The following is a 14,776-nucleotide window of genomic DNA, read 5'->3' as shown; positions in this document are numbered from 1 at the left end:
CAGCATCTTACCTTTAATATCCTTCTTTCCTTCCTTCCTTCCTTTCTCAGATTTAGGCCATATGTTCCTGTGTTCATACCTAATATTTTTTTTCTTGACAATTGAGTATATACACTGAACTGTGGCATTGGGAAGGACCCCTCTCTTATAGAGAGAGGAACAGAGGCCTCTCCTCTCCTGGACTGCCCCTCTTTGGGCACTGCTGGAGAGAATGCCAGTCAGACAGAGTCAGGACCTCCAACATCAACAGAGCCGTGCCTGACCATGCGCCTGTGGTGGCGACGTGAAATGTCCCTAATAGGGCTCCCAAGTCTCTGTACCTCCCACCAAATGACTGGGTGGGACTCCGCTAACAAGGAGTGTGTGACCCTCAGAGAGGAGATTGGCCAGTTTTTGTTACCCCCACCCCAGGTGTAAGGATGGCCCATCTTTGAAGAAGTAGGAGAGAAACGCCAAGAACCGTGGCAGAGCATGTTCAAGATCTTTATCAGGCGTGATGGAGGCTGCCAAGAGCAGACTCATCAAGAGACTGGCACAGACACTCCGGGGAGCAAAGCCAAGGAAATGTCTACAGACACGTGGGACGCCGTGACAGGAGGGCTGCTTCCTGGCTCATGGAGTGAAGGCGAGGGGACCATGTGTCTGAAAGAGACTAAGGAGACCAACGGCGACGCCCTTCCTGCTTGCTGACCCGCACTTCTGACAACCTATCAACGTCCCTAATAACCGCTCTTAGCGGTGAGCATTGTCTTGAGCTCTGTGTGGACATGGCAAGGAATGATCAAACCCGGCATAAATGCAGAGTGCTGTGGGAGGAGCAGTTGGTGCCGGAATAGGTAAAGGAGGATGGCTCACGGGGGCGTGTCTGACCCTTGCCTCCTGGCAAGAGGGAAGTCAGAGGAGGTCCGACCGACATGGGCCTCCACTGTTGGTTACCACACCTGTGACCCCTCTCCTAAGTGACTCCAAGCCATAGCTCGGACCCCCATCTCTTTGCTGACGATTCGATGTGCCCCCTTCCCCACTTCAAATTTCCATCTCCTGCCTGGACATCCTCCTAAGCTACGGAGTCCCATCTGCAGTTATTTCAGGAAAATCTCCCATCTGCAAATCCTATAGGCGGCTGAAATTCAACATGTTCAGAACAAAAATCTGCCATCTTTGCGATCCTTGCTCTGCCTCCTGCGTCTTCGCCTCGTGGGCCTTGCGTTGCCAGAGGAGCACAAGTCAGAAACGTAGAAAACGGCCGAGACTCCCCCACGCTTCCTCTGCCTCTTCTCCGCATCCAATTCATCAAGACTCTCTCCTGAACCTACTTTCCAAAGTCACTGTCCTCTCCGCTGTCATCAGCTCCTACGGCTCCCTAGTGAAAGCGCCTGCCTTGGGGCCACCTCGATGTTACTGTCAACACCGAAGGAAGCAGGAAGCAGGATGATCCGACTAAATCCTCGGATGGCTCACGGATCCCCTGCCTCAAACCCAATACCCCACTAACAGGCCCAGCGGTTGGCCCAGGGTGTGCTCTGCCTCCTAGGAAAAAAACAACAACTAGAAATTCTCAAGGTCACTACTGGCTTCCAGAAGAATCCCCGCGCGAGCAACTGTTAATCATCACTTGGCTGCTAACCAACAGTTGAGAGTTCAAACCCACAGCAGTTCCGTTAGGGAACGATGGGCTCTCTGCTTCCAGAAAGACCATGGCCTTGAAAAACGCATGGGGAAGGTCAGTGGGGTTGGTTTTGGTTTCCTGGTTACACGATGATGGTGGGGTCACTAGGGCACACGAGAGGCCAGGCAAGCTAGCAACCAGTGCACAGGTTAGCCCTACAAAGACTCATCCCAATTCCTACACATCTTTTGAAAGCCCCACTGAAAATTCTTTATAGTTGAACACTCATCTGTAACGATCAGAGCCTAAACTCTCTACTTTATATACAAGTGAAATGCTTTTGCCCAGGCTTAGGACACCCTGAATTTTATAGGAAATTAAGGTAGAGTCAACTGCCAGAAAAATATTTCTCACATGGGGTTGCTGAGCACATTGGTATGAGGATCAAGGAGGGGTGAAGTAGGTTTGCTAAAAATGTAAGTTACTAGGCTAGATCCCCAATATACAGAATCAGAGCTTCATTTAACAACCCAAACCACTTCTTTCATCGCTCAAGTTCTCAAATGACTGTGTGAGATGCTGGGTGCAGCCACAGTCTGAAAAAGATTGTTAACTCAAGGGTGAGCTTCCTTGGCAGAGCTCTTGATCAATTAATAATGCCTGCCATAGTAGCAGAAGTGGGAGCATTGGTTCAGCTATGTAAGAGCTCAACCTCTTTTTTCTCCTCTCTCCTCAGTCCAATCTGCTTAGAAAATCTCTGCTCATCCGTTATAACTTTGTGGGACTTTTCCCACCGACCGACCCAAAATCTTCACTCCTATTTCAAGGCACCACCTAAAAACTCTCACAGGTGAGCAGGTTTCGAAAGTGTCTCTCCTGGGAAGGCAGGTATGCTTGTTCCTCTACCAACTAGCTCTTTTGAGTCCTTGCGTGGTATAAGCACTTAACCTGCTTGGCTGCTATCTGAAAGGGTGGAGGCCCAAGTCCACCCACAGGGACCTTGAAGCCACCTCCTTTGGAAAAGTCCGCCACTGAAAACCCCATGGAGTGTATGTCTACTAGGACACGCCCCCCCCCCCACGGGGTCAGCATGAGTCAGAACTGGTCTCCCTGAGTCAATGACAACAGGCTAACAACTAGCTTTGGACCCATCTCATACAACCAGGTATAATAAATGTGCATCAGATGAATAAATAATATAGAAGCTTGGGGTGAATAGTTAGCGAGAGAAACAAAACGATAGATCAATCCTAGGGTCCTCCTCTACACTCTGCTGCTTCCCTCTAAGACCCCGAGGCCTCCCAGCGAATGGCGAGATGGCTGATAAATGAAGACTGGCAGCCAGAAAGCCCGCTCACAGCTGGAGCACCGGGCGTCTGGGATGGAGACGTCCAGGCCACAGGCACCTCCGTGTTCACCATGGTTGGGCAGGGTTGGGAAGGGCGGACAGCTGCAGAGACAGCTGCACACAACTTCCCAGTTTCTTTCGGTGCCGTGTGTTTGTGAGAAACACTGGCACGGGGGTGGTTTCTCTAAATGTCGCTTGGAGGGCTGATGTTGCTCTTAGGGGGAGGGGACGCCAAAGAGGCTTATTTGGCAATGGGACGCAGTGTGTTCATCTCGGCTTTGCATGTGCCTGTGAAAATCTTCACACCGGTAGCCAGGTACTTTTCAAGCCCACTGGGAGCAGACTCCACAAACAGAGGATGGGAAGGAGAAACCAAAGCCCCAGGATGGCAAGCTTTCCATGTAACCCTGGACCAGGCAAAGAACCAATACTGACAGAAACCAGCGGAGCCGGCTCTAAGTATGGATTTGGAAAATCCTGAATATGGGTGCATGCTGCTCCAAAGTTTTATTAAGAAAAGACATTAACACCAGCCATTGACAGCCCTCCAAGCCCAGGAGGCTTGTACTGGGGGAGGGACGTGTCCGCTGGCATTTCAGGGCCCTGAGCTCACGCCTCCAGCCCTCAGACAATCAACTAATAGAGCCCATATGATCTAATCACAAAGTAATACATGCACGTGGCAAAACCCACACCAGATAGCCTATTCAACAGCTCTGGACATCGGCTGCTCTGCCGAGATGCTAATGAAACAACAGGCAATCTGTGAGAATATGATGCCAGGATGGAGAGATACAAATTGGCCTCATCCACTGCTCTTGGAAATTAAAAGATTTTAAACTAATCAATTAGCTCAGCACCCCTCCCCCACCTCCACTCGATCCCTGCATTCTCATCATTCCTCTTCAGGAAATTTCCTAAGAATCCACTTACTATTCCGTGGTCGCAGATACCAAGCGAAAAATCAAGCTCTCTGCGGAACACGAGGGAAACTTTATAATGCAATGTACGAGGAACTGATTAAGGGCACTTACTCTATGAACAGCTCATTCTTAACGTCTCCAAGTGGCAAGGACAAAATGTCGGGAACACGGAGTGCACTTTGGGTTTGATCACACAGGAAAAGAGAAAGGGGATCCGGGTACCAGCAGGTCGCTGACCAGGGCTGTCTTGCCAAAATAGCATCCTGCTGGTCAGAATGAAGACCCAATTTTTGGAGATCCCAGGCAGAACGATAGCCTCTCTTTTGGGAAACAAGTCGCTCCGAGCTCTCAGAGCACCTCAAAGATGCTCTGCGGCGCCCAGAGGCTGCTGTGCTATCGTGCATGCACCCCAGAACCTAACACCCCAGTCTTCCGCCACACACTTCCGTAAGACTCACTGGATCTCACCCAACTTCGCACTCCTTGGAAGAGACCTGCAAACTCAGAGCGATTGGGTCGAACTGATTATACATCAAAATCATAACCTTCACTCTGAGTTGTGGCTCTCACTCTTCAAAACCAATGAGAGCCCCCTGGGAGCTTTGGTTGTTGTTGTTGCTGTTGCTGTTGTTGTTAGGTGCCACCCAGCGGGTTCCTACTCGTGGCAACCCCGTGGATAACAGGGAAAAATGCACTGTCGAATCCTGAGCCATCCCAACATCTTATAGCTGGAGCCCCGGGGCCAGTCCACTGCACTCAGCGGCTTCCCCTTCTCCATTACGGAGCATGAGGTCCTTTTCCAGGGACGGGTCTCTCCTACTAACACATCTCATGGGGAAAAATGAGACACAGTCTCCCCATCTTCTGGCTGTACTTCCTGCAGCCTGTGGGACTCCTCACCAACACCATGATTCAAATGCATCAAGTCGGTGGTCTTTCACTGTCCAGCCTTCTCAGGCACAGGAGGCTTGAGTCAGGCGCGCCTAGTCCTCAAAATGGCGTCTTTGCTCTTAGACACTTCCAAGAGGTATTGTGTCGCGGATTTGTCCAACACACTATTGGCATTTGATTTCTTGATTGACGCCTTCATAGGCCTTGATTGTGGAACCAAGTAAAATGAAATATATGACGAATTTAATAATTTCCCCATTTGGCATGATGTTGTCCATTCTTAGTTTTCTTTAAATTGAATTGTAATCCACATTGCAAGCTGCAGTCTTTGATCTTCATCAGTAAGTGTGTCAAGTTCCCTTGGTTTACAGCGAGTGAGGATGTGTCATCTGCTTATTGCAGGATGTTAATAAGTCTTCCTCCAGTCCTGATGTTGCGTTTTCATGTAGCCCCGCTTCTCGGGACTAGTTGCTCAGCATGTAGATTGAATATGTATGGTGAAAAGACACAGCCCTGACCCCACTTTTCTTGATTGTAAACCAGGCAGTACCCCCCTTCTTCTTTTGAATAACTGCCTCTTGGTCTACGTAGATTCTTGGCTGTAGGATTCCGATTCTTTGCAATATTGTATACTACTAAAACACACACATAAAAACTTCTGTTTTTCTCTTCTCAGCTAAAGTCTGATCAGCAATGATATCCCTTCCACATCTTCGTCTGAATCCACCTTGAGTTTCTGGCAGCTCCTTCTGGATGGACTGCTGCAACCATTTATTTTTTTAATTTCTCTTCAGGAACATTTTGCTTGGACATGATACGAATTATATCATCCCAGTTTCTGCATTCATGTGGTGTATGTATTTGTGTTATACGTATCCTTAAGCATCATATTAGAAAACTGAAAGAAAGACATCGTATAAACAAGAATACCCAAGCATAAATTGTTAGTCATGACGTCACCACAAAACCCACTGACCGGAGAGCTCCACCATGCCCTGGTGAGAGAGTATGGAGAAAAAAAAGGAAAACAAAGATCTTATTATTTTTAAAGGAGTTTTGAGCTTATGGATCCCCTAGAGTCCTCAGACTACCCTCTGGGAACCACTGGCCTAAGGTCAAGTCTGGTTGACACAGAGATGTCTTAGTGCTGTGTTTCAAGACCCACTTCCATTGTCACAAAAGTACTTCCTGTGTACTAGATGTCAAGACAGAACTAGCACAGCGACAGATGCCCGGTCCTGTGAGAACATCAACAAGTACATGTGAAACTTTCTGATCGCGGAAAGGAACGCTGTCTCCCGACCCCTCTGGAGTTCACCACATTTGTTGGATGGGCGTCTTGATGACTCGCTGCGTCTACTCAGGTGGGGTTGAGTGTTGTTTCCACCAATCGGAAGGATCTGTCCGAGTGAAGTCACTCCCTTGGACAAACACAGCATGCCGACAGGCTGCTCGTTGAGGCAGTTGAGCGTAGTAGTTCAGGTTGCAGATTTTACCAGAAGACTTTCCTAAGTTGAAATCCTGGTTTGAATTCTTGAGTTCGAACCCAGGTTCCACCTAACTGTAATGAGTTAATTAACCTCCCGATGCTTCATTTCCCCCAACGAGGAAATGGGGCACTAATAGAGCTTACCTAATAAGGTCCCTACAGAAACCATAAGACTCAAGTTTCTAGGCCACAGTCAACACTCAGTGGACATCAGGCATCACTGCCCCTTCATTTATGTGTCATCCAGGGTGTCTCAGAGGGTGGGTGCACTTCTCAGCTCTACCTTCATAAGTCGCACTGCTGCAAACCAGCAGAAGTCACCGTTCGAATGTTTCACTGCCTGCTTTTTAAACGCTTACTTTGGTAAGTGAATTTTCAATTATACAATTTAAATGTTTCGCACTGTCCCTTTGATTAAAAAGGGTACGCACGGCCCGAAACAAAAATTGAACTACTAATCGTGGAGTGAAAAGGGAGCATAAGCTATGTATACAAACAATGCTTAGACAAAGAAGAATACATAGATACTATATATTTTCCCATTAAGAGCTTAATTCAGTAGACATTTACTGAGCCCTTAATGTGTCTCAGGCTCGTCCTCGGTGCCAGGGAAGAAATGAGCACAGAAAGTGCTTAAAACTGCTGTGAGCGCCAACACGGGCCTGAGTGCATGACGTGCCTCATCTCGGGTAACCCTCACATCACCTCCACATGACATTAGACACCGTCATTATTGCCCAGGCCAGGGCAGGAGGGAAGGAGAAAGAAGAAGAAACAAATGCTGTCCTGGCTGACATTTGAAAACCATTCTCTCTGCCTGTGCAACGCAGTTCCTGCTTTGCCATTAATCCTGTTTGTCTGCAAGAAGCCCATCTGTCTATCTACAGCGTTCCCGTTGCCCCAGCTCTTCCATAACGGATCTTTCTTGAGCTGCTCCGTCTTTGTACATCATAAATTGTCCTTTCAACATTCATAAATGACCAGCATTTCGACCTGCATATTCTTATTTACATATCATGGCAACGGCGTCTTATTTAGATGACAAATTCCAGCAACTGAAAATTCAACACACACACAAAACCACGAAAGAAGCCAAAGGAATTCTGAAAGCCACAGCTACTTCCGGACACTTCAGCTCCCACTGGAAAGTCCCTCGGGCCAGAGCTGCTCACAGACTACACTGAGACACAACAAGCTCCTTCCCCCATTTCTTCTTCCCGTCATCTCCTCTTCCCGCAGAGCGGAAGCAAGGAAATCGGAAGAGCGGTTTGGAAATGAGATTCCCAGATTCATGAAGTTTCTTAAAGTCATACGCAAGTGTTGCTTGACTTTCTGAATGAAATGAGTCTTAACAACCAGAGAGGATAAAGAAGGTCCACACATCATTTCCGGCATCTAAACTCTGACACCGAGAGTCTTAGCCCCAAGGAAAGACTGGGTTTTTATTTCCTCATATTTCCAGAGGCTGGAAATTAAAATTCAAACTCAAATGTAGACTCTATTTTTTTTTCTTAAAACAAACAAACGACTCTATGCTTACAATACACTTGCTGTCATTTGCATGTATAATGACCTAGTTAATGTCACTGATAGAGCCCTGGTGGCATAGTAGTTATGCACTGGGCTGCCAACCTCAAGGTCAGTGGTTTGAAACCGCCAGCTGTTCCAAGAAGAATAGGGCCATTTCGGAATGTGACTTGGAGAGGCCCAGGGTCCCGGAGGCTTTCAAGACGCACAGGTGCAGGGACCCCCCGACACCAGTGCCAGGGAGGAGAAGGATCAGGTGAAACGTAATTGATTAAAACGACAGCGTGGACCTCTTCCAGCCAGGCTTCACCTCGTAACTGGCGTCATGAACTGATCCCGATGCGCCTTCAAGTCTCTGGGATGGAGGACCAAGCTGTACTAACATGAGCTTCCTGACAAGGCTCCATGAGGAACACAAAGCCGAGGCTCACGGGAATTGTGAGGATCATACGGTGTTCCGTTCTGCTGTGTGTTGGGTCTCTGCGGGTCGGAGCTGGCTGGGTGGCACCTAACACCAGCCACATGCTGCAGGGGAGGCAATCCCTTCAAGCAGCTGCTGAGCTGATTCAACATGGGGACGCATATTTCTTTCAAAACTTTACATGAGTTTTAACCGAAATCATACTATGAAACCTCTCCCATGTTCCCATTTGTATTTAAAAAGACAGTAGATGTGTATACACGTAGGTCTATATGTACATCGTGTATTTATAACGCACGCATACAAAAACACATACACGTGGATACGTGTGCAGCTTTTTACTAGGAAACCCAAGCTAAGTACCTGGTATTTGTCTGTCATAATCTAACATACTGTAACCCAAGGTCCAGGCCAGAGACAATATCAGGTGCTCCATGAGAAAGAATAGAGCCCTTTCAGCCAATTACACAATTACATAATGTGACTGTGTTTACATTATCAAAGGAAGGAAGGCCCAATTACCTAGCTACTTCAAATTAATAACCCCATTTACCTCAATTATCTGTCAGGCAGAGTCTAAACAGTCTGGGTAATTACCTCACTTCATTCAGACCGTATAGATCTGGTTTGTCCAAAAGCAACTCTTCCTTCCAGAACATCTCCACTATCAGAAAATATCAAACTGTCCACACGCAGTTCAAACAAACTGTCTCCATCAGCTGGCAGACTAAAATGTGTTCCACTCTTAATAATCTAGATGTGAACATTGCTTTTCTCATAAGACCACAGAGCCTTAGCTCTTGAGAAAGGACAGGAGGGACTCAAGTCAGCTGCTGGCAGCAGTCCACCCAGCGAACCAGCTGCTGACCCGCAGCGGTTAAGGGCATGTGTCGGAAGCCCTGGATGAAAATTCTGACATGATCCCATGCTGGCTGCATTCCATCAACCAATCCCTTAACCTCTCGGAGCCTGAGAATCCTCGTCTGCACAATGGCAATGATGATGCATAATTTAGCAAGTCCAATGAGGATTGAATGCGATAACACATGCAGTTCACTGAGCAGAGTTCTCGGTCCATTGCTACTACCATTTGTAAGCATGGGTGACGATCACTGGCTCGGGCAGAGTGAGTAGGCCTTGGGTGGTGAACAAGGTGGCAGTCTGAAACCAGCAGCCATGTTGAGGGGAAAAGATGATTTTTTACTCCCATAAAGAGTAATAGTCTCGCACACTCAGAGGCATTTCTACTGCGTCCTACGGGGTCACTGTGAATCAGAACGGGCTCGATGGCAGGGAGTTTGGTTTGGCCAGGTAAGCCTTGAACTGCTTGCTAGGCACAAGATGGCGGTTCAGCCCAGCAGCTGTCCTCAGAAGCACGATGGGGCTGACGACCTGTCAAGGCTGAGAAAGCCGTCTCAAGCCTGTATAGATAGGACCACCGTATGAGGTGGAAAGGACTCGGTGGCCGTGGGTTTGGTTCTAGTTGTTGTAATTACTATCACTACCTGGTGGGGGCTGAGTTGTGGCCCCCATTTCATTCTGGTGATGAGGAAACGCCCATCTTGTAATCCCTAGAATCTGTAACTATTAATCGACGTGACAAAATGAATGCTCATGTTAGAGACTGTGACAGGAGTGGTTTCACCTGAATTAGCTCGGTGGGCCTTGTGGAGTAGTGGGGTAACGTGGGATTAATGGCCAGGTCAGCGGTTTGACCTACTAGCCCCTCAAGATGAGGCTACCTGATCATACAGCCAAGATTCCCAAATCAAAAACGCTTCCATGATAGCACGTGACCCAGGATAAAATGTCTCGCAACGCGTTGCCATCAAGTTGATTCCAATTCATAGTGACCCCATAGGGCGGAGTAGAGCTGCCCCTGTGGGTTTCTGAGACTGTAACTCTTCACAGGAGTAGACAGCCTCCTATTTTTCACTTGGAGCGGTTGATGGTTTCGAACTGCTGACCTTGTGGTTAGTAGCCCAACACATAACCCTCTATGTTGCAGGGCTCCTGTACAGAATAAAGTATAGGGATCTGCTTTTGCAGCCTCCCTGGAATGTTTCAGCACACGCCCCACCCCCTCGACCCCCCACCCCAGGTGGTGCTATGGCCCACTTTGGGAAACACTATAGTCTCAGACAACTCAGGGGGCAGTTCCACTCTGTCCTATAGTATAGGCTGCTATGTGTTGGAACCCATTGGATGGCAATGGGTCTGGTTTTGGGTGGGATCTGGGCGGGTCTAAGAGCAATCGCACATACCCTCATCAGAGAGAGGCAGGTATGGGGATTTGAGACAGCCGGAGAAGGGTAAAGGCGTGCTGAGGAGAAGATATGAGATGTGGCCGCAAACCAATGGGAAGGCCAACAGCTGCCAGAAGCTGTCAGGTAAAGAAGGGATTCACCCCTACAGCCCTCGAAGGGAGTGCAGTCCTGCTGACTAAGTGGCCTCCAGAATAAGGTGACCAGATTTTAACATTGGTAAAGCGGAACACCAGCAGAACACCATTGATAAACTCATATCCTGGCAAAATAGCCACATGGCAGCTGAAAACCGTCTACCCTAGCTTGTCGTGCATTCTTTCCAAAAATTGGAACTTTTTAAAAACGCCGCACGACGCGGGAAAAATTGTTAAAAATAGGGACTGTCCCGCCAAAAGCGGGACGTCTGGTCACCTTGCTCTAGAACTGTGAAAGAACAAACGCCTGTCGTGATAAACCACATTTGTTACCGTGTGTTAGGACAGCCCTAGACATCAATGGGTAGGACCCATGCCTCTCCCTGACCTAGGGCCTGCTGGTGGTAAGAATGCCTGGAAGTGGAAAATACTGAGGGCTGGTGGTCAGGGTTGAGCGTAACAAAAGCAGAGAAACAGGGGCACGCGAGCGACACTGAGCAAACCGGTCTGGAGGGTGCAGGTAAGTGAACACCTGGGCAGAGACTGGGGGCTCCTCCTGCGATGGGTCTTCCAGGTCAGTTTCGGAAATCAGAAGTGCCAGGAGTTTGCTTTAAAAGATTGTCCATCGATTTAACACGGGAAGCTCTCTCTTCCACCCTCATCCTGGGAATTGCAGAGCGTCATGAGTCTACTGGCTGATGCCCCTCCTCAGTCTGGGGCAATTCTTAGCCACTGTTTCTTCCAATGTCACGTTTCCCCCCTCCGCTGCTTGGGGGACTCCAACTACGCACGACGTACACTTTTCACAGACACCTTAGACTCATTTCTTTAATTTTCATCAGCTCCTCACTGCACACCTCAGTTTGGAGAACTTCCTTGGACTTTTCTTCTAATTCACTATTTTTGTCTTCTGTGACACATTATATGACCTGTTCCTAAATCTCTACTGTCTACTGGGTTCTTCGCCTCAGATTTCCCCCCAGTGATAGAATGTCGATTTAACTGTTATTTGCAGATCCCACTTCTGTTGAAATTTTCCATCTTTTCATCTATCTTCTTGATCTTAGTCTTTATTTTCAATATTAATTCTATTAATATTGAATTAATATTCAATATTACTATGATTTATATGATTAATAAGTAATATTGCTAATTTCAATCATATATTATAAATCACAGTAATAACATAAATATGATTTATAATATAATAATATCACATTAATATTAATAAACTATTAATCACAGAAAAATTTCATCCTTTTCTGCTAAATCCAATCCTGCTAATTCGGGACGACCTATGAGTCTATTTCTATTAGCTATTTTTCTCTAGGCTTTTTTTTTCCTGGCCACAAGGGTATGCCTGACCATTTTTCACTGAATACTAGACTATAAAAAATTGAAGAGACATCTGAGAAGATTACATTTCTCAAGAGCTTGCGCTCCGTTTCTTCTGAGAGCAGACAGAGCTGAGAAGTTCATCACCTAAACCATCAGGGGCATTGACAGTCACTTGTTATGAATCAAAATCAGACCACTCCTACCTCCTCCCACATCCCAACGTTCTCACGGGACATCTTGCTGTGTGTACCTTTGCCTCCACCCCCCACAGTAGGCCCTGACCTCTAATCTTTATCCACTCAGGGCCATGAGACCACTGCAAATCCCCCTGCTTTCCGCAACTTTCGGGTGTGGCTCTTGAGCCTGGAGCAACTTTGGAATGTTGCCCCATGCAGCTGTGGAATGTGGCAGTTGTCCTGCGGGGAAGAATGGCCAGGCACCTGATGGTCCTGTGTCCCTCCAGACAGTCTAACACCCGGGAGTCCTTATAACAGAAGTCTGGGAAACCCGAAATATCTGCAACCCTGTTCTTTACCGGAAAAAAAAAAAAGTTCTCCAACTGGTGGGTGGAGGTAGCTGAGGCTCAGAGGCAGTCGGCAACCTGCGAGTAAACTTCAGATAGAAGCTCCCATCTAAGGTCCCTGAGTCCTAGTCCATCCATCCCCCCACGGGTCTAATTTGCCTCCCATCACCGTGATGTATGACAACCATCTTTATAATTAATAAGAGGAAGAGAAAGATGAATTTGAGCCAGACCCTGCTGAGTAGGAGGGGGGAATCTTCCAGTGGAGACAATGAAGACCCTCCCTATCTTCAGAATATTCAGGAAGCTTCTAAAGTAACTTCAGAAATTGGATAAAACAAATCATAGAGGATGCAGACTCAAGGATGCCACTTTGAGGTGGTAAGTCCCCTTCATTCACAGGGCTTGTTTTGTGTGTGCGGTTGGGGTGGGGGGCTGTTCAGATGGCGAACATCCCAGGCGGAGGCAAGAGAAGAACCCTTACATGTATTCAATCTTGATCCGTTTGGCTTCTGACAGCTTTCACAGGGCCACCTCCCCAAGGTGAGGGGGAAAGTCCTGGACCGGGGAGAGCAATGGTGGGAAAAACACACACACACACACACTTTCAACTTCAACAATCACTTAAGAGCGCTCGTTCCATTTGCGCCCCCTGCCCCAAAGAAGCACGGAGCCCTCTGCGAGGTGAGGAAAACGAACACCAGGAAGAAGGGCAGGTTCTCTCGCAAGGCCTCCCTGATAAGACTGTCAACTTGTTTTTCCAAGCTGCTGTCCCCCCTGGAGACAAACAGGCAAGCGCAGAACGTCTCGGTTCACATTACCATGCGTGAGCTACCTCGATGGCCATCAGTCCATGTCAATGATTCCCCACAGCCCAATCTTGGAGTCCAAGCCCCTGAACGCAGTGCATCTAGTGCTCTGCCTTTAGAGCCTGTTTCAAACTCATTCTCCTGCTTCTGCAACCAGGAGCCCCCTTCAAACAGCGCAGCCTACATCCCAACCCACAAAGGAATACGTTCTCTCCAGGGACCGCATTCCAACCTCAGAATTTGGCATCAGATACGTTGACTGTATGTGATTTTACTTGCAGACACATAATATCTACAGAATTTCTACCACCACTTATCTATGAAGTAAAATATTCCAATAATTGCTGAATTATTGAATTATGAAGCTCCACAAGACATCGTCTACTCTTAATGTTTCCCAATCACTGGTGCATGAAGCCCATAAAATAATGCAGAAGAGTCCTTCTGCTCTCTGGTCAACACTGCCAAGAAGGCAGTTTCCAGAGAAGTAGTCATCCCCCACTTCCCTTGGGGCCTGAACTCCAACCTACCCCAGATTTTCAAAGAAAAGACCAGCCAGCTTAGAAACCCACCCATTTCCACAGACAGGAGCTTCTTCCAACTTGTCATCCAAGAGTTTCAAAAACTTACCCTGGCGGCCTGACAAGACTGCCAACTCCACAAAACTCAGAGGCGGAGGTCGGTGTACAAGTACACATACACACACACTCACAGCTGAGAACTTGGAAGGCAGATCAGCGCTTAACTGGAGCACCCACAGGATACAGTCCCACGAAGCAGAAGTTTAGGATGCAGTTGAAGAACGAAGATGAAGACGCGTGAGATCTCGCCGCGGCAAGAAGCCATATTTTAAAGGGGAGCTTCAATATACACCAAGTGGTATGAGAGCAAGGAGTTTAAAACCGTGGGTTGCCCGAAAAGATTGTTATCTAAAAAGCTTTCTAAATCAGTTTCATACATCCTAACAGAAAATAAGCTAAAGGCCTAAAACCGTCACTGGTCAAATGATTTTAATGACCAGACTTTAAAAAAAAATACTCAATCTTGCTAGTCGGCAAAGAAATGCCACCAAAGGAAGAACAGGACTCGTGTGCCCTCCTGGATGTAGATTACAGAGGCCTGATGTCACAGAAGTTAAGCACTCTGCTGCTAAGCCAAAGGCCAGCCGTCTGCAGTCCCCAGTCGTTTTGAAGGAGAGCGAGGTGGCTGTCCGTGTCTGCAACGATGGCAGCTTTGGAAACCCTCCGCTCTGTGCTGTGGGGTCCTGCACTTGATGACCGTGGACTTGAAAGGGTGGTTGATTCTAGCAAACGTGGCATGGAACGAAGACCCTGTCCTCCTCAGCATCATAAGTGTCCTTGGCGCACAGTAAGGATGTGTCAAATGTAGAGTGGGTGAAAAGGGTTTACCTCTGTTATTGCTTCCAGACACTGGTGAATTGTACGTTACTCCTAGACATAGATATCCCTAAAAATGGCCACATCAATTTCTCCCGCC

General features: G+C 47.7%; 1 protein-coding gene across 1 annotated transcript in view; it reads right to left on the bottom strand.

Annotated features, from left to right (window-relative positions):
- The window catches only part of RFTN1 (raftlin, lipid raft linker 1), a 234,853-nt gene that overhangs the window by 167,873 nt on the left and 52,204 nt on the right, over nt 1-14,776 (bottom strand). The gene's annotated exons all lie outside the window — the stretch shown is intronic.

This window comes from Tenrec ecaudatus, chromosome 4 (genome assembly GCF_050624435.1).
Source record: "Tenrec ecaudatus isolate mTenEca1 chromosome 4, mTenEca1.hap1, whole genome shotgun sequence".
In the NCBI taxonomy this organism is placed as follows: domain Eukaryota; kingdom Metazoa; phylum Chordata; class Mammalia; order Afrosoricida; family Tenrecidae; genus Tenrec; species Tenrec ecaudatus.
This window is presented reverse-complemented; position numbering and strand designations above follow the sequence as displayed.